The sequence below is a fragment of the Triticum aestivum genome, chromosome 2A (genome assembly GCF_018294505.1).
Source record: "Triticum aestivum cultivar Chinese Spring chromosome 2A, IWGSC CS RefSeq v2.1, whole genome shotgun sequence".
Lineage (NCBI taxonomy): Eukaryota > Viridiplantae > Streptophyta > Magnoliopsida > Poales > Poaceae > Triticum > Triticum aestivum.
In genome coordinates this window covers 625,858,950-625,885,696 of record NC_057797.1, presented here as the reverse complement: position 1 = coordinate 625,885,696, position 26,747 = coordinate 625,858,950, and the positions used below count along the sequence as shown (strand labels likewise).

The 26,747-nt window shown below is 53.1% G+C and overlaps 1 pseudogene; it reads left to right on the top strand.

Moving 5' to 3' along the window:
* Positions 1 to 5,952: 5,952 nt before the first annotated feature.
* LOC123191794 (uncharacterized) lies at positions 5,953 to 14,019 on the top strand (annotated as a pseudogene).
* The last annotated feature ends 12,728 nt before the right edge of the window (positions 14,020 to 26,747 follow it).

Genomic DNA, 26,747 nt, shown 5'->3' with positions numbered 1-26,747 from the left:
CGAGATTCGGTAGTAACTTGATCTGAAGTTACATGATCATCATCATTATCTTCCTCACTAATTGGTGTAGTAGTCACAGGAACAGATTTCTGTGATGAACTACTTTCCAATAAGGGAGAAGGTACAATTACCTTATCAAGTTCTACTTTCCTCCCACTCACTTCTTGGAACCACACATCGTCACTGCACCCTTAACTAGTCTCTGTTTATTCTGCAACTCCCGTTTCGAGTTACTAATCTTAGCAACTGAACTAGTATCAAATACTGAGGGGTTGCTATAAACACTAGTAAAGTACACATCAATAACATGTATATCAAATATACTTATGTTCACTTTGCCATCCTTCTTATCTGCCAATCACTTGGGGTAGTTCCGCTTCCAGTGACCAGTCCCTTTGCAGTAGAAACACTTAGTCTCAGGCTTAGGACCAGACTTGGGCTTCTTCACTTAAGTAGCAACTTGCTTGTTGTTCTTCTTGAACTTCCCCTTCTTCCCTCTGCCCTTTTCTTGAAACTAGTGGTCTTGTCTACCATCAACACTTGATGTTTTTCTCGATTTCTACCTTCGTCAATTTCCGCATTACGAAGAGCTTGGGAATCGTTTCCGTTATCCCTTGCATATCATAGTTCATCACGAAGTTCTACTAACTTGGTGATGGTGACTAGAGAATTCTGTCAATCACTATCTTATCTGGAAGATTAACTCCCACTTGATTCAAGCGATTGTAGTACTCAGACAATCTGGGCATATGCTCACTAGTTGAGCGATTATCCTCCATCTTTTAGCTATAGAACTTGTTGGAGACTTCATATCTCTCAACTCGGGTATTTGCTTGAAATATTAACTTCAACTCCTGGAACATCTCATATGCTCCATGACATTCAAAACGTCTTTGAAGTCCCGATTCTAAGCCATTAAGCATGGTGCACTAAACTATCAAGTAGTCATCATATTGAGCTAGCCAAACGTTCATAACGTCTGCATCTGCTCCTGCAATAGGTCCGTCACCTAGCGGTGCATCAAGGACATAATTCTTCTGTGCAGCAATGAGGATAAACCTCAGATCACGGATCCAATCCGCATCATTGCTACTAAGATCTTTCAACACAATTTTCTCTCGGAACATATCAAAATAAACACAGGGAAGCAACAACGCGAGCTATTGATCTACAACATAATTTGCAAAATACTACCAGGACTAAGTTCATGATAAATTTAAGTTCAATTAATCATATTACTTAAGAACTCCCACTTAGATAGACATCCCTCTAATCCTCTGAGTGATTACGTGATCCAAATCAACTAAACCATGTCCGATCATCACGTGAGATGGAGTAGTTTCATTGGTGAACATCACTATGTTGATCATATGTACTATATGATTCACGCTCGACCCTTCGGTCTCTGTGTTCCGAGCCATATCTATATATGCTTGGCTCGTCAAGTATAACCTGAGTATTCCGCGTGTGCAACTGTTTTGCACCCGTTGTATTTGAACGTAGAGCCTATCACACCCGATCATCACGTGGTGTCTCAGCACGAAGAACTTTCGCAACGGTGCATACTCAGGGAGAACACTTCTTGATAATTAGTGAGAGATCATCTTATAATGCTACCGTCAATCAAAGCAAGATAAGATGCATCAAAGATAAACATCACATGCAATCAATATAAGTGATATGATATGGCCATCATCATCTTGTGCTTGTGATCTCCATCTCCGAAGCACCATCATGATCACCATCGTCACCGGCGCGACACCTTGATCTCCATCGTAGCATCGTTGTCGTCTCGCCAATCTTATGCTTCCACGACTATCGCTACCGCTTAGTGATAAAGTAAAGCATTACAGCGCGATTGCATTGCATACAATAAAGAGACAACCATATGGCTCCTGCTAGTTGCCGATAACTCGGTTACAAAACATGATCATCTCATACAATAAAATTTAGCATCATGTCTTGACCATATCACATCACAACATGCCCTGCAAAAACAAGTTAGACGTCCTCTACTTTGTTGTTGCAAGTTTTCGTGGCTGCTACGGGCTTAAGCAAGAACCAATCTTACCTACACATCAAAACCACAACGATAGTTTGTCAAGTTGGTGTTGTTTTAACCTTCGCAAGGACCGGGCGTAGCCACACTCAGTTCAACTAAAGTTGGAGAAACTGTCACCCACAAGCCACCTATGTGCAAAGCACGTCGGGAGAACCGGTCTCGCGTAAGTGTACGCGTAATGTCGGTCCGGGCCGCTTCGTCCAACAATACCGCCGAACCAAAGTATGACATGTTGGTAAGCAGTATGACTTCTATCGCCCACAACTCACTTGTGTTCTACTCGTGCATATAACATCAACATATAAAACCTAGGCTCGGATGCCACTGTTGGGGAACGTAGTAATTTCAAAAAATTTCCTACGCACACGCAAGATCATGGTGATGCATAGCAACGAGAGGGGAGAGTGTGATCTACGTACCCTTGTAGATCGACAACGGAAGCGTTAACTTGGTTGATGTAGTCGTACGTCTTCACAGCCCGACCGATCAAGCACCGAAACTACCGCACCTCCGAGTTCTAGCACACGTTCAGCTCGATGACGATCCCCGGACTCTGATCCAGCAAAGTGTCGGGGAAGAGTTCCGTCAGCACGACGGCATGGTGACGATCTTGATGTACTACTGTCGCAGGGCTTCGCCTAAGCACCGCTACAATATTATCAAGGATTATCGTGAAAGGGGGCACCGCACACGGCTAAGAATATGATCACGTGGATCAACTTGTGTGTCTAGGGGTGCCCCCCTGCCCCCATATATAAAGGAGCAAGGGGAGGAGGCCGCCCGGCCCCTATAGGCGCGCCAGGAGGAGTCCTCCTCCTAGTAGGAGTAGGACTCCTACTAGGAGGGGGGAAGAAGTGGGGAGGGAGAGGGAAAGGGGGGGCGCCGCCCCCCTCTCCTAGTCCAATTCGGACCAGGGGGGAGGAGGCGCGCAGCCCACCTCTGGCTGCCCCTCTCTCTCTCTCCACTAAGGCCCATATGGCCCATTACTTCTCCCCGGGGGGGGGGGGTCCGGTAACCCCCCGGCTCTCCGGTTTTCTCCGAAATCACCCGGAACACTTCCAGTGTCCGAATATAGCCGTCCAATATATCAATCTTTATGTCTCGACCATTTCGAGACTCCTTGTCATGTCCGTGATCACATCCGGGACTCCGAACTAACTTCGGTACATCAAAACTCATAAACTCATAATATAACTATCATCGAAACCTTAAGCGTACGGACCCTACGGGTTCGAGAACAATGTAGACATGACCGAGACACGTCTCCGGTCAATAACCAATAGCGGAACCTGGATGCTAATATTGGCTCCTACATATTCTACGAAGATCTTTATCGGTCAGACCGCATAACAACATATGTTGTTCCCTTTGTCATCGGTATGTTACTTGCCCGAGATTCGATCGTCGGTATCTCAATACCTAGTTCAATCTCGTTACCGGCAAGTCTCTTTACTCGTTTCGTAATACATCATCTCGCAACTAACTCTTTAGTGGCAATGCTCGCAAGGCTTATGTGATGTGCATTACCGAGTGGGCCCAGAGATACCTCTCCGACAATCGGAGTGACAAATCCTAATCTCGAAATACGCCAACCCAACATGTACCTTTGGAGACACCTGTAGAGCACCTTTATAATCACCCATTTACGTTGTGACGTTTGGTAGCACACAAAGTGTTGCTTCGGCAAACGGGAGTTGCATAATCTCATAGTCATAGGAACATGTATAAGTCATGAATAAAGCAATAGCAACATACTAAACGATCGAGTGCTAAGCTAATGGAATGGGTCATGTCAATCAGATCATTCACCTAATGATGTGATCTCATTAATCAAATAACAACTCTTTGTCCATGGTTAGGAAACATAACCATCTTTGATTAACGAGCTAGTTAAGTAGAGGCATACTAGTGACACTCTGTTTGTCTATGTATTCACACATGTATTATGTTTCCGGTTAATACAATTCTAGCATGAATAATAAACATTTATCATGATATAAGGAAATAAATAATAACTTTATTATTGCCTCTAGGGCATATTTCCTTCATGTTCTGCATAGACGCGGTCGACATCGGCGAGGGAGAAAATCCACAGTCGGTGCGTCACAATCGGGGGTCACCGCGGTATGGGCCAATGCCACGTCCCAACCGCCCTTCTAGCTACAACCCGACGTCCAACGTAGTCCATCTTCCTTTTGGAGCTGTCTTGCTCCACTGCCGCAGCTCCCCACATAGCTCCATCTCCATGTCGATCTTTATCCACTTCTACCGGCTTCTACTTGTGATGAGTTTATGTCTCATGAACTAGTGCCAGTACTATTATTCTAATCACACTTCTTCTATATATTTGCCATCAGGGATGCTCAACTCGATTTTAGTGGAATTGCACAAAAGCATCGTATGATCCGAGGGTGTTAGCCATCTTTCCTTCGACAGATTCTACCTGGCCAGGGAAATAATTCCTGTTTAGGGTTTAGGGTTTAAGTCGTAGTGACCCCATCAGTAGTTTTTCTTTCGTACATGCTCTCACAACTTTTGTCTTTAGTTGTGAAGTAAATATTGGCTATGATCTGTGAATTATTGAGATGCATCAGCATGCGTGTTAGTTTTCCTTTGTATCTGATGGAATGTTGTAATGGGGCAACCTTGGAGTAGGAATGAAAATGGAGTGGAAAGTTTCCGTTTTTCCGGAGAAAAAATGGAAACGGAGAGAGACCAACATTCCGTTTCGTTGGATCGCGCCATCGAGCAAAACCAACGTTTAAATCATGAAAATTTAAACTCACGCGCTTTTACAGGGATCTTTTACGGGGTCATTCACAACTAATCTTCTCCCCCCTGATTTTAAGTGGGAGTGGGCCCCTTACCTTATTTCTATCCATTGAAAACCTGCCAGCTAAACCACCCGTGAATCCCGTAAAAACTTGTCCATTCGTGTAGCATTGCTCTTTAAATCACGTCTGTTGCATTCGTGTCTCACCCTCCTCCACGGCTCGACCCCACACGGTCGCTCGCATGCCACTCACCGCAAACCGAGTATACGATAACTTTCTCGCCTGCTTGTCGATGGATCGCGCCATGGAGTACTAGTACTACTGGAAGTGATTGACGAGTTGGGGGAGGACAGCTAGGTGTAGCACGGACTCCCAAGAACTTTTTACATGCATGTGGTGGCCGGCTATTGCGACCTTCGAACACAGAGCAGTCGCGTGCACCAAGAAGCGGCGCGGGCGATGCTCTGTCGACTGGCGCGCCGCTTCAATTCCGACGCCAGTGAGAGGTCGCGTCCGCTCTGGCTGGGCATGAATGCGGCACTGACTGTTTCGGGCGGGAAGCACACATGGGTGATGAAGAGGGTTCGGGTTGGTCAGGAGCGGCCGTGCGAACGGTCCGGACGCCCGCAAACAAGAGATGTTGTGCGTTAATATTATCGTGTACATAATTAACAATGTAAATAATGTGCCACTTGGACAAATATGATTGGAGATGGAGATGGAAATGGAATTTTACGTAAACGCGGATATGCATGTCTATGTCTATGTGTGTGTGCGCGACGACTCTCGCGACCTGGAAGCGGGGGCGTGTTTTTGATCGAGTTTTCTTTCTTGGTACGTTAAAAAATTGTCCGCCGGTTTTCGTTTCTTTTTTCCGGGAACGCGCGTATTCTATTTAAAACCACTGCTATGGAGAGATTTTTTCTCCATTATAGTCTCTTGTTTGATAGAGTTTCTCGCGTCTCGCTCTCTCACCCTCTCCATATTAAAACAAGATGACAGTGTCCACACTATCTCTCTCCTCACAGGTGGTCACAGATCCGGCCGAATCCCGTCCGCTGCGGGAGGTGAGGAGGTGCAGCTTGACGTTGTCTCCGTCGGTGATGGAGGAAGCCGATGTGCACCGTCCTCTCGGATCCGGTGCTAGCGCGTACGAAGGTCCTCCACACCCTTGTCCGCTGCCGTCGTGTGGGCAGATCCCGCCCACCCGCCTAAGCGACATCAAGCCCACCTGAGGTACAACTTCTTGTACTGGTCCAGCTCCCCAGGTCGCTGCATGCGGGTTTTCTTCTATGCGACTACTCCCCAGCTCCCCATGTATAGTAGCTAGGGTTCGTCGGCTGGTCTAACATCACCTACTATTATAGAGGAAATGCCACTGGAAAAGTTGTCCTGATGTATGCCTCAGTGGAGGTATACATGTTGTTTTGACAAAAAGTACATGGTGGTTGTGCGGTCATTGTCCATATGCTCCTATTGCTGCTGCTAATCTAATACTATCACTGGTTAAATGAAGAAATGCTTTTTTTCTCGGGTATCCTGGTTTAGTTCCTATCAAGATAATCACGATGCTTCTGTTTGTTGGTGTACTTTTCATAATTCTTATTGACAATTGATATCTCGTTGTTAATCTTGTAATACAAAGTAACAATAGTATATCCCTTTTTTATATTTTTGGAAACAGCGATGCGTATCTCCATATCCGGGCATGTCTTCCTCAATTTTAGTGGAACTGCACAAAATTGGATGGCCATTGTTGTTCCGCCTCACTATCCTCTGCCACGTGGTTCTTCCTTCCTCGAGCTTGATTACTGAGAAGAAATAGACCACAGTGAGGATTTGTCGAACTTCATAGGTGCCTCACCGAAACTTGATGCCAAATGGATGATGCATCACCACGATGACCTGTCAATGCTCATGGTTGCGTCAGCTGGTGAAGCTGGTCAATTTTCAATGAAAAACAAGCTATCTTCCATTAGTGCTCTTTGCTTGTTACCCACAAAGATGATATCCTTTGTCAGTTCACCTTAGTTGTGTTGGTCAGTTCGGCATCGCGAAGGATAAATCATCACCAACATCACCGCCCCACGGACTACACGGAGCAGGCACACCGGCATCGCCGCTCGGTCACTTCATCAAGCTGGCATTGACCATGTCACGAGCTACGGCCTGCATCGGCATGGCCGCACTGTTGCTTCTTCAAGCCGATCTCCATCACGCCGACCTACTTCGACACCTCGGCTGGACCGGGGCTCTGCTATTTCTTCGTCAACCTACTCCGGAGACTTTGGTGCCACCAGCCGACCAGCTTCGTTACGTTAGCTGGACCGGAGGCTTTTCCTCGGCGAGAAAATCTTTGCCAGCATCGCCATGTTGTCGCTTCATCACCCATCAGGCAATGGGTGTGTGGATCGAGTCCCAATTTCAGGAGTAACCTTTCTTCGGACTGCTATAACAAATAAACCATGTCCTATTAATCCTAGCAATTTTTGTTTGTTTGGGTTTATCTTTTCCAAGGAATTATTATTCTGGTTTGTTCCATCGTCTGTACACAGGTCTATCTAATGGTGGCCGCATTAATGACGGTCGCATGGTGGTTCGGTCCGTTTTCGTACATAGTTCGGCGAACGCCGCATCCGGAGCTCGGACCGACCTCTGAATCCGGGTTTGCCATGCCTTTACCGCATCATGCCGACGCCCTGCATCGACATTGACTTCGGCGCCAGGCCACATACCTTTAAATAAATTATTTTTGCAAAAAGCAATTACGCAAATATTATATATATATATATATATTATTCGTTTTGGACCGCACTATTTTATGTGTGTAGGTGATCGACTTCGACTGCGTCACGCGGTCACTTCGGCAAGACAACGTCATCATCCCAATTGGCATAAATCGGCTCGCATGATCATCTTGTTGGTTGAATTGCCATACCGACCAGTTCGGTTGCCTAGGGGACTTCAGCATCATCAAGAGGGTCCTACCTCGTCAGGTGTTTGGCGCACGGGACATATTTCTTTTATTACTCACTTTGCATGAATTATTAATCATGCAACCTTTTTTATTACTGTTATCTCCGGCTTGCACTATCTTCTGTGCATAGGTAAATGATTCGGATTGGGCAACGCTGTCACCTCGGTTGGACCGGGGGCTTCGTCATCACTTCATTAACCCACGTCGGGGACTTCGGCGTCAGTCTGCCGGCCTGCATTGGCCGAGCCGTGTCACTACCTCGGAGTGCCGAACTCCTTGCTCGGACACCTTGGGCTTGGAGGCTGGGACCTCGGCCATGCCGAGGACTGTGAATGTTGTCGGATCTGTCACAGATCAATGGGCGTCTTCGTCCCTCCACAAGCCAGAATCGCGTCATCAACACCAAGCACATTAACCAGCTAAGTCGCTTTCATGCTAAAAAACTTTCAGTTTTAAATTTTGTTCTATTCGAGTAAGCATTATACTTTTTTTCAGAAAGTCACTTGTGACAAAATTCCTTGTCAAAACTTTGTTTGTGACACACAAATTCAAATACCCGTTTATTTAGGGGCTTCCTTTATGAAGCCTTTCCTCCTGCATATGATTATACTTGTATGGCTTCGTTCCTTGTTCGTTTATTACGCCACAATATGCACCATGTTGACTTAAGTGTTTCGCAAGCTGGGTTGCCTGGCTCCTGTTCTTACCCCTATGTTCCCGATTGTTCGGCTAGGCGGTAAAGGGAGCACCTTTGTGATTGCTACTACAGGGTCATCCGAGTTAGTACCTTAGACTGGATGAAGTCGAAAGCTAGCGCTCTTATTATTTTCAATCATGGTCGGCACACAACGAAACTCGTGAGTACAGAAAATCTGTTGCACAAGTTGCATAGTAACAATGAGCAACTGAAGAAAGGTATCCGTGGGGGTACTATTTTCTAAGAAGATGCTTCTTACACTTCGTCAGTAATATAGCATAAGTTCCCTAAGCGCGCTTTGTCTGTTACAGCCTTATGGGCTAATTGCCTGGTTATCGGAAACATCGTCAATATTCTCGACAAGTGGAGTACATAACACTTTTCGGCCCTTGACCGAAGAGGGAGAAGCCAACGGTTGGTTAAGACGCGTTTAAAGTTCGGGTGAACACAGATATGATATAAGTACTTCGGTACATACAATCATATACATAAAATTCTCTTACCCAAGTCACTTGGGGGCTCTTAAAGTTTATATGAGTTGTTTTATAGTAAATATGTTTTCTTCTTGGTCGTTGCAAAGTCTTTTTTCTAAACTGACCTCGTACAAGTACTCTGCCTTTGGGATAAGGAGCTTGAAGCCATAGGCGGATCCGCGTGAAGTCTCGAGATCGGATGTGGCATGTTAAAGCACGACAGAAGCACAATTTTTTTTCAATTTTCGGATTGGCACCGAACACTTGATCTTGTTCGGAGGTCAAGGTTTTACTGACGTTTTTTGGTTTTCCAAGCTTATGGCGCTTTTAAACTATTTGTGAGTTTCCAGCATAAGTCTCGCAGTGCAACGCCGGACACCTTTAGAGATTCAGCAAAAACATTCTCGGATATTGCTATATATGCATCAGTTTCAAATTGTGTCTTCGGTCAAATAGTTGGGTTGCCCGGCTCCTGTGCTTGCCTCATGCGTTCCGCTTTGTTCGGCTAGGTGTGCAAAGGGAGAACCACTGTGATTGTGCTTCCAGCTCGCATGGTTAAGCACCTCAGTGGAGAAAGCCAAAAACTGACTGTCACAATAAGCGTAAACTGGTCAGCGATCCGATGACTATGTTAAATGACGGGCCGTTCGTAACATTGGCCGAAGTGTTTACGGCTTGACCTCGGCTGTCGCTGAACACTAACCGGGGGCTCATAGCTAGCTTCCCCAGTTTAAAGGTCATACGACTAAGTGAAAGTTATAAAGCCCGCATATCTAATTGCCTCGTTTCCGCTAACAAAACCGCCTTCGGGCACCGAGACATCGGCTAAGGTGTCGGAGTAATGGGCCATGGGTAGGCTAACCCGAGGCCCAGAACCTTTCAAGACATCGGGGCTGACTGCGCCCCTCAAGACACCAGAATGGATAGCCGCCCTCCAGAGGCCGGCTAAAGGAACAGTCGACTGCCCGTGTACGGCCGAGTCCTGGAGGCGAGGTCAAGACGGGCCGGCTCTGCCTGGCGGCTTCCAGAGAAGCCGGCCATGGGGAGTCGGCCCACGACACCAACAAAGCCCATATCCATATCAGGGGGGATGGGATGGGGAGTGGCAGCAGTAAAGCCCACTCCCTCCCCTTTTCCATGGGATGGCTAGGCCACAGGGCGTCGTACCAATGGAGATCTCCGTCCGGCGAGGCACTGTTGCCGTGCCATCCCTGACATCAGCAACAGTGGGCGGAGTCCTGCACCCACGACGGCCTGTCAGTACGGCCCATGGACGATGGGCCCTACCGGTCAGCGAGAGTCCAGAAGACGGCAAGAGCGCCATCAGTCGGACCGGAAGGAGGCCGGCCCCCAGAAGTCGGCCTGCCCCTCCCACGGGTCCCACACGCCATTAACCAGATGAGACGGGGAGTGGCTACAGTAATCGCCCGACAGGTGGCGGAGCTGTAGCCACGACCCCATGACCAAGCCTGCATCATTAGAGGCACGGCTATAGTAATCAGCAGCCAGCAGGACCCGCAAGCGGCGGGTACGTTCTGTCGGCTCGGTACCAGACCAGTCGGCGGGGCCCACCAGCCGGCGGGCCCCAGCAGTCGACAGAGAAGCCGGCGGGCGAAGAGACTGACGGCTAGGCCCCGTGCCCAGTCGGTTTACCATTGTACCCCTGGGGGGTAGGCCTATATAAATCCCCAGGACACCCATGCAAAGGGTTCCGATCCATTAGACCTAGACCAGACCTTAGAGCAGGAGGAGAACTGGCCTAGTCTCCTCCTGTCCACGGATACAGCTCGAGGAGCACCATTGTACTCACTTTGCCTTAGTGATGATGCGGAGACCCCGCAGAGCAGGACTAGGGGTGTTATCTCCTAGGAGAGCCCCAAACCTGGGTAAAGTTCGCCGGCAATTGTGTCTATGACTCATCCCGTTTCCAGGCACCGGCGACGTTCTACTCGCCCCCACCATGATAAGCCATCCATTGGCATATATCGCACCCAACCCCCGACATTTGGCGCCCACCGTGGGGCCTGGTGCATTGTCGTCCGGAGACCTGTTCTGGACGGGAACCCCTTTCCTCCCTGGCGAGCGCAGCTAACCCGGCACGCCAGACGGAGTCTGCGCTGACGTGCCGCATGGCGCTGAAATCGCCTGCGCGGCCAGTTGCCTCGCCGATCTTGTAGGCGAGGTCCGCCTCTCCGACGAGCCCGCATCCGACGCGGGCACGGGCAGCCCCGAGAGCCTCCTTGCGGGCCTCCTTGATCAACTCCACGTCGTTAGCGAGCCAGCTGGGGACTTGGAGTCCATAGACTCCACTGATCCGATGTTGGTCGACTCCGACACCGTGTCGCTTGACACGTTCCCCACCAACGTGGTGGTCTACGACGAGCCGCTTCCTCACGCGGAGAGCGGCGGCAGCACCGTCATGGAAGTGCTTGTCATCGATCATGGCGAGCACTCCGGCGGGGGTGATTACGACCCGCTCCATGCGGCGCTGCAAGACCTAGCAGCGCCCATCCCTGAAGATGCCGACGCCAAGACGCTGGAGGCACGCCGCCTTCAGCTAGTCCAAGGCGCCAAAAAACTAGCCAGCATGAGATGCCTGTCAGAAGCCTACCAACGCGAGATGGACCGCGCGGTGGGCGGCACGCCGGCTCCGGCCGGGCCTAGCCGCCTTGGCATGGTCCAGCAGCGCGGTGCGGCTATTGCCGATCTGTTCGGGGCGAGTCGCCCCGTCTACGCCACACCTGCCGAGAATATTCGAGTCGCCCAGGCGGCGGCGGATGAGCTAGACAAGTTCGAGGGTGAAGAACGTCGCTTGATGACGGAGCGCGTCCAGTGACTCCTTGATGTGGCTGCTGAGCAGAATGAGGTCGGCTGCCACACTGATGCGCCGCGCCGATGAAATGACAACCTACTTCCGCGCCGAGACCAAGGCGTGGAGTCTCGGATGCCGACTGGCGGCGCCCGCGGAAGAAAAGACAAGGAGCCGGCTGCCATCCGCAGCCGGACTCGCATCACCATAGAGCACGACCAGGACGACCGCCCAAGAAAAATGGAGCGACGGGACGACTATCCGCCTCCTCCCCCTCGGAGGGAAAGGCGAGTCTCCCCGCCGCCTGTTGATCACCCGATGCTCGGCGACCGCCTTGGCCGCCGAGAGGGAGTCGGTGAGAACGACGCCCGCCATCGGATCGACCGTCTCCACCGATCCCTGGCGCTTGAAGAAGAAGATGAGTTGGGTCCGACGTGTTTTGGCCCCCGCATCCGAGACGAGCCCTTCCCCAAAGGGTTCACGCTCCCCAGAGACACACCCAAGTACACCGGCTCTGTGAAGCCAAAGGATTGGCTAGTCGACTACTTCACGGCCGTTAGCATAGCAAATGGCAACAAGCGTGTTGCTGTGAAGTACGTACCACTCATGCTCCAGGGCACGGCACGGACGTGGCTGAACAGCTTAAGGCCCCGCAGCATCAACAGTTGGGTCGACTTCACCGACGCCTTCGTCCGCAACTTCACCAGCACGTACAAGCGACCTCCCAAGCCTCGTCAGCTCTCCTTGTGTGTGCAGGGCCCCAGCGAGTCAGCTCGCGACTACCTCACACGCTGGGCCGAGCTCCGCAACTCTTGCGAAGGCGTGCACGAGGTGCAGGCCATCGAGTACTTCACTGCAGGATGCCGAGAGGGCACCCCCTCAAGCACAGGCTCCTCTGTGACGAGCCGGAAACCCTCGACGAGCTGCTGATCATAGCAGACAAATACGCCATGGCCGACTCCTCCATGAAGACGGAGATTCAAGTCAGTGCAACCAGCAAAGTAGCTCCTCAGGCTCCCCGAACCCCAGCTGGAGACACCAATCGGCGTCAATAGCAGAACGGCCACAAGTGTAAAGCCCCCCGCCGACTTCCACCAGTCGACAGGTGGCAACAGTTGAAGACCAACAGCCGGAGGGGCAGCCTCCGCCCAGACGTCAGAAGGGCGACAAGTCCAACTGGCAGCCGGCCTTCTCATATGAGCGGACTCTGGATGGACCCTGCAAGTACCATAGTGGTGTGAAGCCGTCCAACCACACCACTCGGAAATGCCACTGGCTCACCAGGATCGCCAAGGGAGACGGCCTTGTGCCTCCCCCACCTGCTGGGCCGCCGCCTCCCCCTCCGCCACAGCAGCCGGCGGTCAGACCAGTCGGCGCAATGCAAGACGAGTACCCAGAAGAGCAGGGAGCATACGTCGTGTTCACCAGTGTGGCCGACAATCGACGCAGCAGACGGCTGCAGCAGCAGGAGGTGAATGAAGTAGCAGCTGACGCCCCAGAGTTCATGCACTGGTCTAAGAAGCCCATCAGTTGGAGTTGGGCTGACCACCCCGAAGTAATGCCCAGACCCAGCTCCTATGCTTTGGTTTTGGACGCCACCTTTGCCACGAACAAGCGAGCTGCTCGTTTCTCCAGAGTCCTGATAGATGGCAGCAGCAGCATCAACATCTTGTACAAAGACACCATGGAGAAGTTGGAAGTCAGGCAGAGGCAACTGCAGTCCAGCCGGACGGTGTTCCACGGCATAGTCCCTAGCCTTTCCTGCTCACTAATCGGCAAGATCTTGATCGACGTCCTCTTCAGAGACAAAGATCATTTCCGCCGTGAGTCAATATGGTTCGAGGTGGTGGACCTAGAGAGCCCATACCATGCACTACTTGGCCGGCCAGCCCTGGCCAAGTTCATGGCCGTCCCCAACTATGCCTACCTCAAGATGAAGATGCCGAGTTCCAAAGGGATTCTGACCATAAATGGCGACTACAAGAAGTCGTCCGCCTGCGCATGAGAGAGCAGTCGGCTGGCCGAGTCCCTCGTGATCGCAGCTGAGAAGAGGCTGCTAGATCGAGTTATGGCAATGGCAGGCAAGCAGCCAGAGATGTCGCCTGACCCCAAAGTGTCGGAAGCTGAGGGCTCGTTCAAGCCGGCCAAGGAGACAAAGAAGATACCTTTGGACCCGGAATACCCAGAGAGGTATGCTGTCGTAGGAGCCCACCTCGACAGCAAATAGGAAGGCGAGCTTGTCGATTTCCTCTGTGAGAATCGGGACATCTTCGCATGGTCCCCCAAGGACATGCCAGGCGTCCCGACGGAATTCGCCGAGCACAAATTACACGTCCGATTTGATGCCAAACCAGTCAGACAGCCTTTACGCCGATTTTCAGAGGAGAGGAGGAGAGTTGTCGGAGAAGAGATAGCCCGGCTGCTCGTAGCCGGCTTCATCATGGAAGTATTCTTCCCAGAATGGCTGGCCAACCCGGTCTTGGTGCTGAAGAAGAACAAGCAATGGCGAATGTGTATTGACTACACAAGCCTCAACAAAGCATGCCCCAAGGACCCGTTCGCCTTGCCGAGGATCGACCAAGTGATAGCTCCACAACTAGATGCGAGCTGTTGAGTTTCTTGGATGCATATTCAAGGTATCAGCACATCAAGTTAAACCCAGCCGACAGGCTGAAGACTGCCTTCATCACGCCGTTTGGAGCTTTCTGCTACCTAACCATGACGTTCGGCTTGAGAAACGCTGGCGCCACCTTCCAACGATGCATGCAGAAGTGTCTCCTCAAGCAGCTCAACAGAAATGCTCACGTCTACGTGGATGATGTGGTGGTAAAGACGGAGAAGCGTGGGACACTACTGGAAGACCTCAAGGAGACCTTTGAGAACTTGCGCCGATTTCAGATCAAGCTCAACCCAGAGAAGTGCGTCTTCGGAGTACCAGCAGGCCAGCTCCTTGGTTTCGTGGTCTCCGAACGTGGCATAGAATGCAACCCTGTGAAGATCAAGGCAATTGAGAGGATGGAGGTACCCAGCCGACTGCTGGACGTACAAAAATTCACCGGCTATTTGGCGTCCGTCCACCGATTCATCAGTCGGCTGGGCGAGAAGGCTCTTCCCCTATACCAACTCATGAAGAAGACCACATTTTTCGAGTGGAACCACAAGGCAAACGAAGCATTTGTCCAACTAAAGAAGATGCTGGCAACTCCACCTGTTCTGGCGGCTCTGACTCCTAAGGAGCCCATGCTCCTCTACATCGCCGCCACCAGTCGTGTCGTCAGCACGGTCATTGTAGTAGAACGCAAGGAGGAAGGCAAAGCACTACCAGTTCAGAGACCGGTATATTATTTGAGTGAAGTACTGTTGACCTCCAAGCAAAACTACCCCCACTACCAGAAGATGTGCTATGGTGTGCATTTTGCCGCCAAGAAATTGAAGCCTTACTTCCAAGAACATCCAATCACTGTGGTCTGCACGGCTCCTCTAGCCGAGATCATCGGCAGCCGAGACGCTTTGGGACGAGTGGCCAAGTGGGCCATAGATTTGCCCCGCTACACCATCTACTACCAGCCTCACACCGCCATCAAGTCACAAGCTCTAGCCGACTTTCTCGTCGACTGGGCTGAAACCCAGTATCTACCACCAGTGCCCGACTCCACCCATCGGCGAATGCACTTTGACGGCTCCAAGGTGCGCACCGGCTTGGGAGCCGGCATCGTCCTCACCTCTCCCAAGGGCGACAAGCTCAAGTATGTTCTGCAAATCCATTTTGCCGCCTCCAACAACGTCGCCGAGTACGAGGCACTCATTCACGGACTCCGGCTAGCCAAAGAACTCGGCCTTCGCCGGATCCTGTGCTATGGTGACTCCGACTTGGTGGTCCAGTAGTCGTCAGGCGATTGGCACGCCAAAGACGCAAATATGGCGAGCTATCGCTTCCTCGTACAACAACTCAGCGGGTATTTCGAGGGATGCGAGTTTCTCCATGTGCCAAGAAACGACAATGACCAAGAAGACGCCCTGGCACAAAGCGGCTCCACCCGTCAGGCGATACCGTCCGGCGTCACCCTCCAGCGCCTCCTCAAGCCGCCAGTCAAGCCATCACCGGAGTCAGACTCCATTTTCATGCCGGCTCCTCCTGAAGTAGTCGGATCCGACTCGAGGGCCCCCACATATGGCGCGAGCATTCTGGCGCGCGGCACAACGATCGTGGTAGTCGCACCCGGCCCGGGGACTACGGAGCCCGGCCCGGAGGCTTCGGAGCCTGGCCCGGGGACTACACCATTCTTCTCAGGGACTTCACCGACACAGCAAGCGGCTGCCGACTCCAACCCGCCGCCTCCCGGCCCTGCCACCCTTGTCCAAGTCGTAGTATTGGCAGTTGCAGAAATTGCAGCACCTTCATGGGCCCAGCCCATCCTCAAATTCATGGTGGACAAAGAGATGCCAGCCGATGAGTCTCGGCTCGGCAAGTACAACGCCGGGCGGCAGCGTACGCCATCATCAATGGAGAGCTCATAAGGCGCAGCGTCACTGGTATTCACCAGTGGTGTGTGGAGCCAGAGCAAGGCCAGGCAATCCTTAAAGGCATCCATCAAGGCGAATGTGGCCATCACGCGGCTTCAAGAGCACTCGTCGCCAAAGCTTTCCGCCATGGTTTCTTCTGGCCAACTGCTCTTGAAGACGCCAAGTCTCTAGTCCAAAAATGCAAGGGATGTCAGAACTTCCGCTCTAAGCCTCATCAGCCGGCTTCATCACTCAAACCTATTCCTATTGCCCGGCCCTTTGCTGTTTGGGGCCTGGACATGGTCAGACCATTCAAGACGGAGCGAGGTGGTTTGACTCATTTACTTGTCGCAGTAGACAAGTTCACCAAGTGGATAGAGGCAAAGCCAATCAAGAGATTGAATGGGTCGACTGCTATGACCTTCATCTCCGACATCACAATTCGGTACGGCATACCGCACAACATCATCACTGACAACGGCATAAACTTTGCCAAAGGTGCCTTGGCCCGTTTCTGCATGACACAGGGCATCCGACTGGACTTAGCGTCCGTTGCCCATCCGCAGTCCAACGGCCAGGTAGAGTGAGCAAATGGCCTAATCCTGTCCGGCATCAAGCCCGGGCTGGTCGAGCCTCTGGAGCGCTTGGCAGGCTGCTGGCTTGAGGAGTTGCCAGCCGTCCTCTGGAGCCTGCGCACGACTCCAAACAAATCAATCGGCTTCACACCCTTCTTCCTCGTCTACGGTGCCAAAGCCGTCATCCCAACGGACATAGAGTTCGACTCCCCTCGAGTCACCATGTACACCGAGGAGGAAGCAGAGGAAGCACGTCAAGACGGCGTCGATCTGCTGGAAGAGGGCCGGCTGTTGGCACTCAGCCGGTCCAGCATCTACCAGCAGAGCCTACGCTGATACTACAATCGGAAGGTCAAGCCGCGATCTTTCCAAGAAGGAGACCTTGTGCTTCGGCTGATTCAGAGAACAGCTGGCCAGCACAAGCTCTCAACACCTTGGGAAGGCCCCTTCATCATCAGCAAGGTGTTGGGCAATGACTCCTACTACCTGATCGACGCTCAGAAGCCCCGAGCGCGCAAAAGGGACGACTCCGGCAAAGAGACGGAGCGGCCATGGAATGCAAATCTCCTCCGAAGATTTTACAGTTAATGCAGTATGTATCACGCTACCTTTTGTATTAAAGTAGAAGACTTCGGGTCCCTCGAGAAGATCTCGGGGACTGCCTTCTTTTATCTATATGATAAGAGTTATGCCTATGAGTATGTTGTTCTTTACCGCATGGCACCGGGTTCAACTAGTCGGCCCGGGGACTTGCCGTCTTGAGCTATGAAATGACTTCCTGCAGCCGGACAAGTAGTGTGTGGCACTCAAGCCGTCTCCTGTTAGAAGCCGCAGATCGCAGAGCGACTGACTGGCAAGCAGGAGTAAGGTAGAATGGGTGTCCATATGAAAAATGGCTAAGGACTCAAGGCATGCACATAGCTTAAGCCAGTTTCCAGCTTTTTTGCAACCGACTCTCGAGCAGCCGGCTCTCCGTTTTCTAAATCAACTTTCTAAAAACTCTAAATGGCTAAGTACTTGCCTCCCAGAGAAGCCAAGTATTTGATCGAGTGGCAGTCCGCAGAGCGGCTGTCCGACTAGCCAAACGACAACCAAGGGAAGGCAGCAAAGGAAAAAAGCCAAAGAGCAATAAGCAAGAAGAGATAGAACGCGGATAAAATATTTACATAGAAAGGCCCTCGGCCGAATCATCAAATAGGAGTTCAAGATACACCCACACCCAGTGGGTGGAATTGCGCAAAATAACAAGTTCGTTGAGACTACTAAGCAGGAAAAACAAAAAAGTGGCAACCTAGGAAGCCGCGGACGGACTCGAAGGACCGGAGGGGTCGGCCGTGCCAGTTGGCGGGGCAATCGGCTGGTTGGTCTCTGCCTGATCACCCCTGGCGATAGCTGGCTCAGTTGTGCGCGGCTCATTGCTAGAGGCGCGGTCGGGCTGGGGCCGGCCGTCTGCCTCGACCTCTGGCGCCTCCTCCTCGTCTCCTTCCTCCTCCTCGCCTTCCTCTTCGCCACTGGAGTCGATCACCTCCGCCGAGTCCTCGCCGTCATCCGGGTTCAGCCCGAACCACTCCGGCGGCGCCTCCTCGCCGTTCTCAGCTCGCTCTGGGACGAAGACACTGGTATCGGTGTACTCAGCGATTGATGCGGCACGCCTGACGAGATCATCCTCCATTGTTGCCAGCTTCGCTCGAGCCTCCAGCCGGAACGTGGCTAACTGGGCTAAACTTAGCCCAGGATACCATGCCTTGGCGAACTCCAAGGCCCGGCGGGCTCCGGCCCGGGCTGCAGAACCCTTCCAGGCCTCAAGACGGCCGTCTACCACCTCCAAACAGTCGGCAGTCCGACTGGGGGTGCGTGGCGCCTGCATGTCTGGCCACAGGGTGGAAATCGCCTGGGCGCCAACACGTTGAAGCCGGCGCAGCATCCAGTGGGCTGGCCGAAGGCGGACATCGATGCTGAGGACCTGCTCGCTAAGAGTCCGGGGGGCGTTGGCGGCAATCTGTGCGCCATCCGCCCTCTGTGCTTCACGATCAGCCTCGATGGCTTGATTGGCGGCGTACGAGTGGCCAGGAAAGAAGTCTGCTAAAGAAGAAGACTGAAGGAACAAGGTTAAGAATTTTAAAGGCCGACTCGACTAGCAGTCGGCAGCCCAGAAAAGGAAACAAGGGGAAGCTCACCATCGACGAGATCTTCGATTGCTTGGAAGCCGGAGACCAGCATTGCCTCTTTGTCGGTCCAGGAGGAGCGCTCGGACGCAAATTCGGCGAGAAGGGCGGCCTCCTTGTGGTCCGCCTCCCTCTGGGCCCTCTGGAGCAGCTCCTTCTGCTCCGCCAGCTGCACAGCCAGCCGGTCGCGCTCCCCCATCAGCCGGCCACACTCCTCCTCCCTAATGCGCTGCGTGGTGTTGACTTCGTCCAGCTGCTACTGAAGGGCGGCGTTGGCCTCTGAAAAAGGAGGGGGAAGGATGTCGGTCGTCAGCAAAAAGAAAGGTCGCCGGGGAGATCCGGCCCGACTGCTCAGCAGTCGGCCCGAATCTCGGGGACTAGAACCTGCGGGTGCGCCAGCGCGCCCCTGCAGAGAAAGAAGAGGACTTACCCCGGCTGTCCGACAAGTCGGCGGTCCGCTTGGCCAGCTCCTCGATGTTGGCGTTGAAGGAGGTCACGTGGAGATTATGGTAATCCTGCATCAAATTTCAAAAAAAAGCATTGGTACTTGGAACTCGCTGATTAGAGTTCTGAGCCGCCTGCTCAGCAGCCGGCCTGAAACTCGGGGACTACACCCAGTGGGTGCGCTGGCATGCCCCCACAAAGAAAAAACAAGGGAGCAAAGCAAAAGGAAGGCTGCGTACCCGGATGGCCGTTCGTGACGCCAGGTATGCCTTGGTGCACTCCTTGATGGCGTCGCCCTCGGCCCGGAGCTTGGCTTGGACGTCCAGGAGCACGCGGTTCAACGGGCCCGTCCTGCCTCCCCGTACCCACCCGGTGGGCACGGCGCTCGACACCTCGGTGTCCGGGATCAAGGAGCTCGCAGCGCCGGTCTCCAGAGGACGCGGCGCTGAGGTCGCCTTCGCGAGACGGCGGCGCGTCGGTGTACTGACCTCAAGGGCCAAGCCCGTCGCCGCCGCAGCTCCAGCTGGCGGCACTGGCGGATCCGCCGGTTGTCCGCCTGGCATGCCTCCGGAGGGTGGTGGTGGTGGCACAATGACCTCCGGCGTAGCGGTGACGTCGGCGTGCCTCTCCATGACCGAGTTCTCATCGCCGGCTTCCCCAGTCTGCACCGAGAACTTCGGTGGCGGTGGTGCGGAGTTCAAGGGGACGACAAACACCGCCGACTGACGGCGTGCGGCTTCCTTGGCACGCTTCTTCTCTGCATCGGTGGCCTCGGCCTCTGCTAGCTTCTTCAGGGCGGCGGCCTCCGCCTTGTCGGCTTCTGCCTTCTTTAGACGGGCGTCTTCCCGCTCCTTGCGCGCCTCCCGCGCGTTCTGCTCCATCGCCTCCCGGAGGTCGGCGGCGGGATCAACCCGCCGGGTGGTGGAGGAGGTCTGCACCAACTTCACGACGGAGCCGGCGGACGACTTCTCAAGAGAGAGAGGGGCCATGAAGCCGGAAAACAAAGTAAGGAAATTTCAGACAGACTCAATAAAGAAATACGAAGGTACAAGGGGAGGTGGTTCTTACACTGAAATAAGCTGCGGCGTCTTCACCACCTTGCGGAAGCGGTTGGCCTTTGCGGCCGCTTTGTCCCGCCTGGTCGCCGGGGCCGAGCCCTTGGGCTTCTTCGGCCGACTGCCGAACAGACTCGCCTCGGCCCTGCGCTTCTTCCTGCCGCCTTGGGCGTACGGCGGAGCTGACGAGCCCGCGCTGGACTGACCGGCTCCTGGCTGGTGGCGGGGGACAATCTCCTCATTGTCATTGGGCCAGTCCTCAAGACTGGCCCCAAGTCTCGGGCCGCCCGCTGCGCCGTCTCCTCCCTCGGCGTCGTCCTCCAAGGCCGCCGCCCCCAGGTCAGGGTCGTCAACATCACTCTCCTCCCGGTCGGGGAGGAATTCACGGTCCGGCCCCGCGGTGCCGGCTGCTGGCTCGAGGAGGGGGTTCTGACCAAAGCCGGCTGGTAAGATCGGACAAAACAGACTCGGCAACGAAGAAGTCAGAAAGAAAGAGAAAAAGAAAAATGACTCACCAGGGGCGGAGGGGCGGCACGTGAATAAGGCTCCTTGCCGAACTGCCACTCCTCTCTAAGGTCGCAGCTCGCCAGATAGTTCACCATGTAGGCCACCTCCTCGTGTGGCATCTCCTTGGTGCACATCCGACTCGGGTCCCGGTGCCCGCTCATCTGGCAGATCATGTGGGGGCGACTTTGAAGAGGGAGCACTCGGCGCGCCACGAAGGCGGCCAGCAAGTCCGGCCCGGTCAGGCCCTCCGACTGCACCAGTACTCGAAGCCGCGCAATGGCACCGGCTCCCGCAGTCGTCAACGTCCGGGCCCGGTGCGACCAGTTGGGTTGCCTCCCAGCCGGCGGGCCGACTACGAAGGCCGGCAGGTTGATCCAGTCGCCCTCCGCAGAGACGTTCTTCACGTAGAAGTACGACCGCTGCCACATCTTCACCGACTTGATCAGCTTGATGGTGGGAAACGGGTTGTCGGCCCCCGACCTCCGCACGACGCTGAACGCGCCGCACTGAGCCGGCACGCCCGCGGCTTGGGTGCCGAGCTTGGTGTAGAAGAACTCCCCCCAGAGCTCTAGGGTGGGGAGAACGCCGATGAAGCCCTCGCACAGGGTGACGAAGGCGGACAACAGCACCATCGTGTTGGGGGTGAGGTGGTGCGGCCGGAGTCCGTAGAACTCAAGGAAGGAGCGGAAGAAGCTGCTCGCCGGCAGGCCCAGGCCGCGCAGGTAGTGCGAGAAGAAGACGACCCGCTCGTCCTCCTGCAGCGCCGACGATATTTCCTCCCTCGGCGCGAGACGTACCCGAACGAGGTCCTCGCTTGGCAACCGACGCGTCTTGCGGAGGAAATCGACGTGGTCGTCGTGGACCTCCGAACTGTCCCAGGTGCCGGAGTGCACCGTAGGGGGCGTGACGGCGGAGGAAGAGCTCATCGTGAGCAGATTGCCGCAACGCTCGACGTAGCTTGAGGTGCGGCAGAGAGAGAGAAGAAGAAGAAGCAGTGGGAAGGTGGGACGCACGTGCTCCGCCGTTTCCCCTCCTCCCCCTACTTATAGCCCAGTGCGCTGCGAAGCCGAGGGGGCGGTTGTGGGATTTACTGCGCCCACTACTCCACGCCCCCCACGTTTATCACGCAAAGTTACTGCGCGCGGCAATTCCGTGGGAACCTCAACCGCCCCCCACGGCCGCAGCGGATCCGCTCGCATGCCGAGGCATGGTAGTGGCTGGCCCCACCTGCAGACATGTCCCATCTCGCGGATGGGTAGGCGGGCTGGCCCGGCCACTGGTCGCCACGCGGTGGGCACGGAATGGGTGGCGGTCAGGAAGCTTAGCTCACACGCTACTGCGTTCCCCCCGGGGAATTCAAAAGCATTTTTGAACAAGTCAAAGTCCGGCGACTCCGACTCCTGCCAGTCGGCCCGGCAGAAGTCAAACGTGGTCTGACCTCAAGCGCTCGAAGAAAGAAACTTCTGAGGCTCCTCGGCTGATCGTCCACAGCACCTCACCAGCTTCGGGGACTACTGTTGGAGTAATGGGCCATAGGTAGGTTAACCCGAGGCCCAGAACCTTTCAAGACATCGGGGCTGACTGCGCCCCTCAAGACACCAGAATGGGGAGTCGCCCTCCAGAGGCCAGCTAAAGGAACAACCGACTGCTCGCGTACGGCCAAGTCCTGGAGGCGAGGTCAAGACGGGCCGGCTCCGCCTGGCGGCTTCCAGAGAAGCCGGCCATGGGGAGTCGGCCCACGACACCAACAAATCCCATATCCTTATCAGGGGGGATGGGACGGGGAGTGGCAGCAGTAAAGCCCACTCCCTCCCCTTTTCCATGGGATGGCTAGGCCATAGTGCTTCATACCAATGGAGATCTCCGTCCGGTGAGGCACAGTTGCCATGCCATCCCTGCATCAGCAACAGTGGGCGTTGTCCTGCACCCACGACGGCCTGTCAGTACAGCCCATGGACGATAGGCCCTACCGGTCAACGAGAGTCCAGAAGACGGCAAGAGCGCCACCAGTCGGACCCGAAGGGAGCCGACCCTCGGAAGTCGGCCTGCCCCTCCCACGGGTCCCACACGCCATTAACCAGACGAGACGGGGAGTGGCTACAGTAATCGCCCGCCAGGTAGCAGGGCTGTAGCCACGACTCCATGACCAAGCCTGCGTCATTAGAGGCACGACTACAGTAATCAGCAGTCGGCAGGACCCGCAAGCGGCGGGTATGGCCCGTCGACTCTGTACCAGACCAGTCGGCGGGGCCCACCAGGCGGCGGGCCCCAGTAGTCAGCAGAGAAGCCGGCGGGCAAAGAGACTGATGGCTGGGCCCCCCGCCCAGTCGGTTTACCATTGTCCCCCTGGGGGGTAGCCCTATATAAACCCCCAGGACACCCATGCAAAGGGTTCTGATCCATTAGACCTAGACCAGAACTTAGAGCAAGAGGAGAACTGGCCTAGTCTCCTCCTGTCCACGGATACAACTCGAGGAGCACCATTGTACTCACTTTGCCTTAGTGATCATGCGGAGACCCCGCAGAGCAGGACTAGGGGTGTTATCTCCTAGGAGAGCCCCGAACCTGGGTAAAGTTCGCCGACGTTTGTGTCTACGCGTGATCCCATTTCTAGGCACCGGCGACGTTCTACTCGCCCCCACCATGATAAGACATCCATTGGCATATGTCGCACCCAACCCCCGACATAAGGGTTGTCTTGTTATTGCGGAGACACCCTGCGTAGTATCTACAAAGGGGTAGAAGTCGACGATGGGCCACTTTCAACTGATAAACGGTCGCAACGGAGTCAAAATAAACATATCATCGTCATTTGTATTTAATATACACGGGATGCCTTCCGTAATCATCGTTATAAAGCCATAAATATGCATCAATTTGACTTAAGATTTTTGCCAAGCTGGGTTGCTGGCTCCTGTGCTTAGCCCTACGTTCCCGATTGTTCAGCTAGGCGGTAAAGGGAGCACCTCTGTGCTTGTTACTATCGGGTCATCCGAGTTAGTACCTCAGACTAGGTGAAGCCAAAAGCTAGCGATCTTAAAGGATCACATTGGTCGGCAACGACAGAAGTGAAAATTTTGGTTCATTAATACCATAGAGTTCGGGACTTTCCCTGAATAAATCCTCAATATTTTCCTCCCACATTGATCAGAGGTGAGGTTTCATGATCATGATAAGCATGACGACCCAAAGAAAGGAACCGATAGCGGGACTATTTTCCTTGGAAGATGTTTCTTTATATAACATATCTCTCCGCGTACCTTTGTTTATCAAACCTTATGACCGGATTGCCTTGTTTTTCGTAAATCTTTGCTCTCATGAAGGCTTTATAAAGAAGGACAAACACTCCCTGGCTGCTGGCTGAGGAGGTGGAAGCCGATGGTCGGTCAACAAAGTTTTATACAATGCGGATCCGAGCATTAATGATGTAAAATACTTGGATACATAGGTTCATAAATTGCGAGTAAATTCGATTTATTGCAGCTCATCTTTTAAATACCAAGTGAGAAATTTACATAAAGCTCTCCTAAATCCCAGGTGGCATCGATTTCCTATCTATTAAGCCCCTTGGGGCCAACCTTGGCGAGCCCAGCTTTCGCTGGCTCTAGCTCCTTTAAGAGATCTTTATTCTCTTTTCGAGAAGTTTGTGTCAAACACAACAAAAAAAAATCACACGGATATCGATCCTTAATTCGGCCACCCGTGCCCACATTAAGGCTCGAGGGCTACTGGGCTTTGCGCTCATTATTTGTAAATATTAAAGGGGCACATCGATCCCCTGATCTGGTATTGCCACCTGACGAGTGTCTCGGGGGCTACTGTGTTGCATGTTCAGTGCAGAAAATTCAAAGTGTTTAGTGTTCGGCTTGACCGAATTATGGGCAAACGCGTGTTCGGATAACAATAGGTACCATCTGGACCTATCTGGCGTCAATCTGATATATTGCGGCAACTTCTCAAAACCCTCTCTCAAGGGCCAGTTCGACGATCACTATTATCTCTAATGTATTACACTGCGTTTCTATTCCTACGTATGCTGCCAAGCTAGGAGTTGATCCTCAGGCCGATTTCGCAAATCGGCCCGAGTCTCAGGGGCTACCAGGCTCAGCAGTTTTATGTTTTCCTTCAGGTGCACCTCGGGTTTAGACCGACACACCTTGAGGGCTACTGGATATAGATATACTGGCTATATATCTTGATAGAGAGTAAATTGCACCAATAAAAATTATTCACAAAAATCAGCCCGTGTCGGGGTGGTGCACCACCTCGAAAGCAGTCCAGCATAAAGCTCGGGCGCCAGTGGCTGGCTCCATAGAGGGCATTTCCGACATTAAGCTCGGTTGAATTCGTTCAATCTTTTAAAAGACCGAGGTAGTTTACGACACCTTGGACGCTGTCCGTCATTGGAGCTCGGAAGTGGTCCGGCATAAAGCCCGGATTCGAATGGCGCGTCCCATAGAGAACTTTTCAGCATTAAACTCGGATAACCTCCTTAAAAATTTTTCAAGCCAAGGTGATCTATGACACCTCTGATATAGTTCGGAGTTGGGGCTTGGATATAGTCCGGCATTGGTGCTTGGCTGCAAAAGATATCTCGAATGCAGTTCGTCGTTGGAGCTCGGATGCAAGAGGACACCGTCGCACGGGAACAACTTCAAACCCGAGATGTCGCGTAAAAAATAATCCTAAGGCATTGATAATGGCCAAGAACTTCAAGGGGCTCCTCGGACACCCGATGTGTAAACCCTTCGGATTCACTTCGGCGATCCTCAAGATCGATGACGAGAAGATTTGTTGAACCAGTTTTCAAGACCGACGACCGAAGATGAAGAATAGTTCAGAAGGATCGAGGAGCGTCCCCAACTTAAAGACCGGTTCAGGGGGCTACTGACTGTGTCCTGGACTACGGGGTACTCACCACATCGTCTCCCGACTAGGTGGATCAGGCCGAGGACCCCCATGGTGGTTCACTCATGGGCCACTTCGGGCAACCCATGCCGCATTCAAGGATTATTCCACAAGACTTGGTGATCAAGACAAGGACTCCTGTCCACCAACGTATTCGGCTAGTGCTCTTGTTATCCTAGGCCTCTGGTGCATTGTATAAGCCAAGGCTAGGCTAGTCGATAGATTATTATGACAATCATACAAGATAGACTTCTAGGGTTTAGCCATTACGAGCTCATGGTAGATCAACTCTTGTAATACTCATATTCATCAAGATCAATCAAGCAGGACGTAGGGTATTACCTCCATAGAGAGGGCCCGAACCTGGGTAAAACATTGTGTCCCCTGCCTCCTGTTACCATTGACCTTAGACGCATAGTTCGGGACCCCCTACCCGAGATCCGCCGGTTTTGGTACCGACACTGAGCATTGTTAACATGGTCAATGAACAAAAGGATTCAGGAGATGACTTTATTTTGACTAGATGATAGTAGGGACCCACTAGGGACATAGCCGTACGTGCGCATGTGCCTCCTTATTATGTACAACTATATTTTTTTGCTTCCTCCTAGTTTCCTGACATCACGGTCCCACACCATTGTCAACCTATGTAGTCAATATAAACGAGAGTATTGCACAAGGTGCAGCCAACAGCTGGGACCAAGCAACTCGAGCAGTATTTGTGTTTTTGAGGCGTGAGCACTGCAAAGTTTTTCTTGGTGAAGTTTTCATTGTTGTTCAGAGGTGAGCAGGGTATTA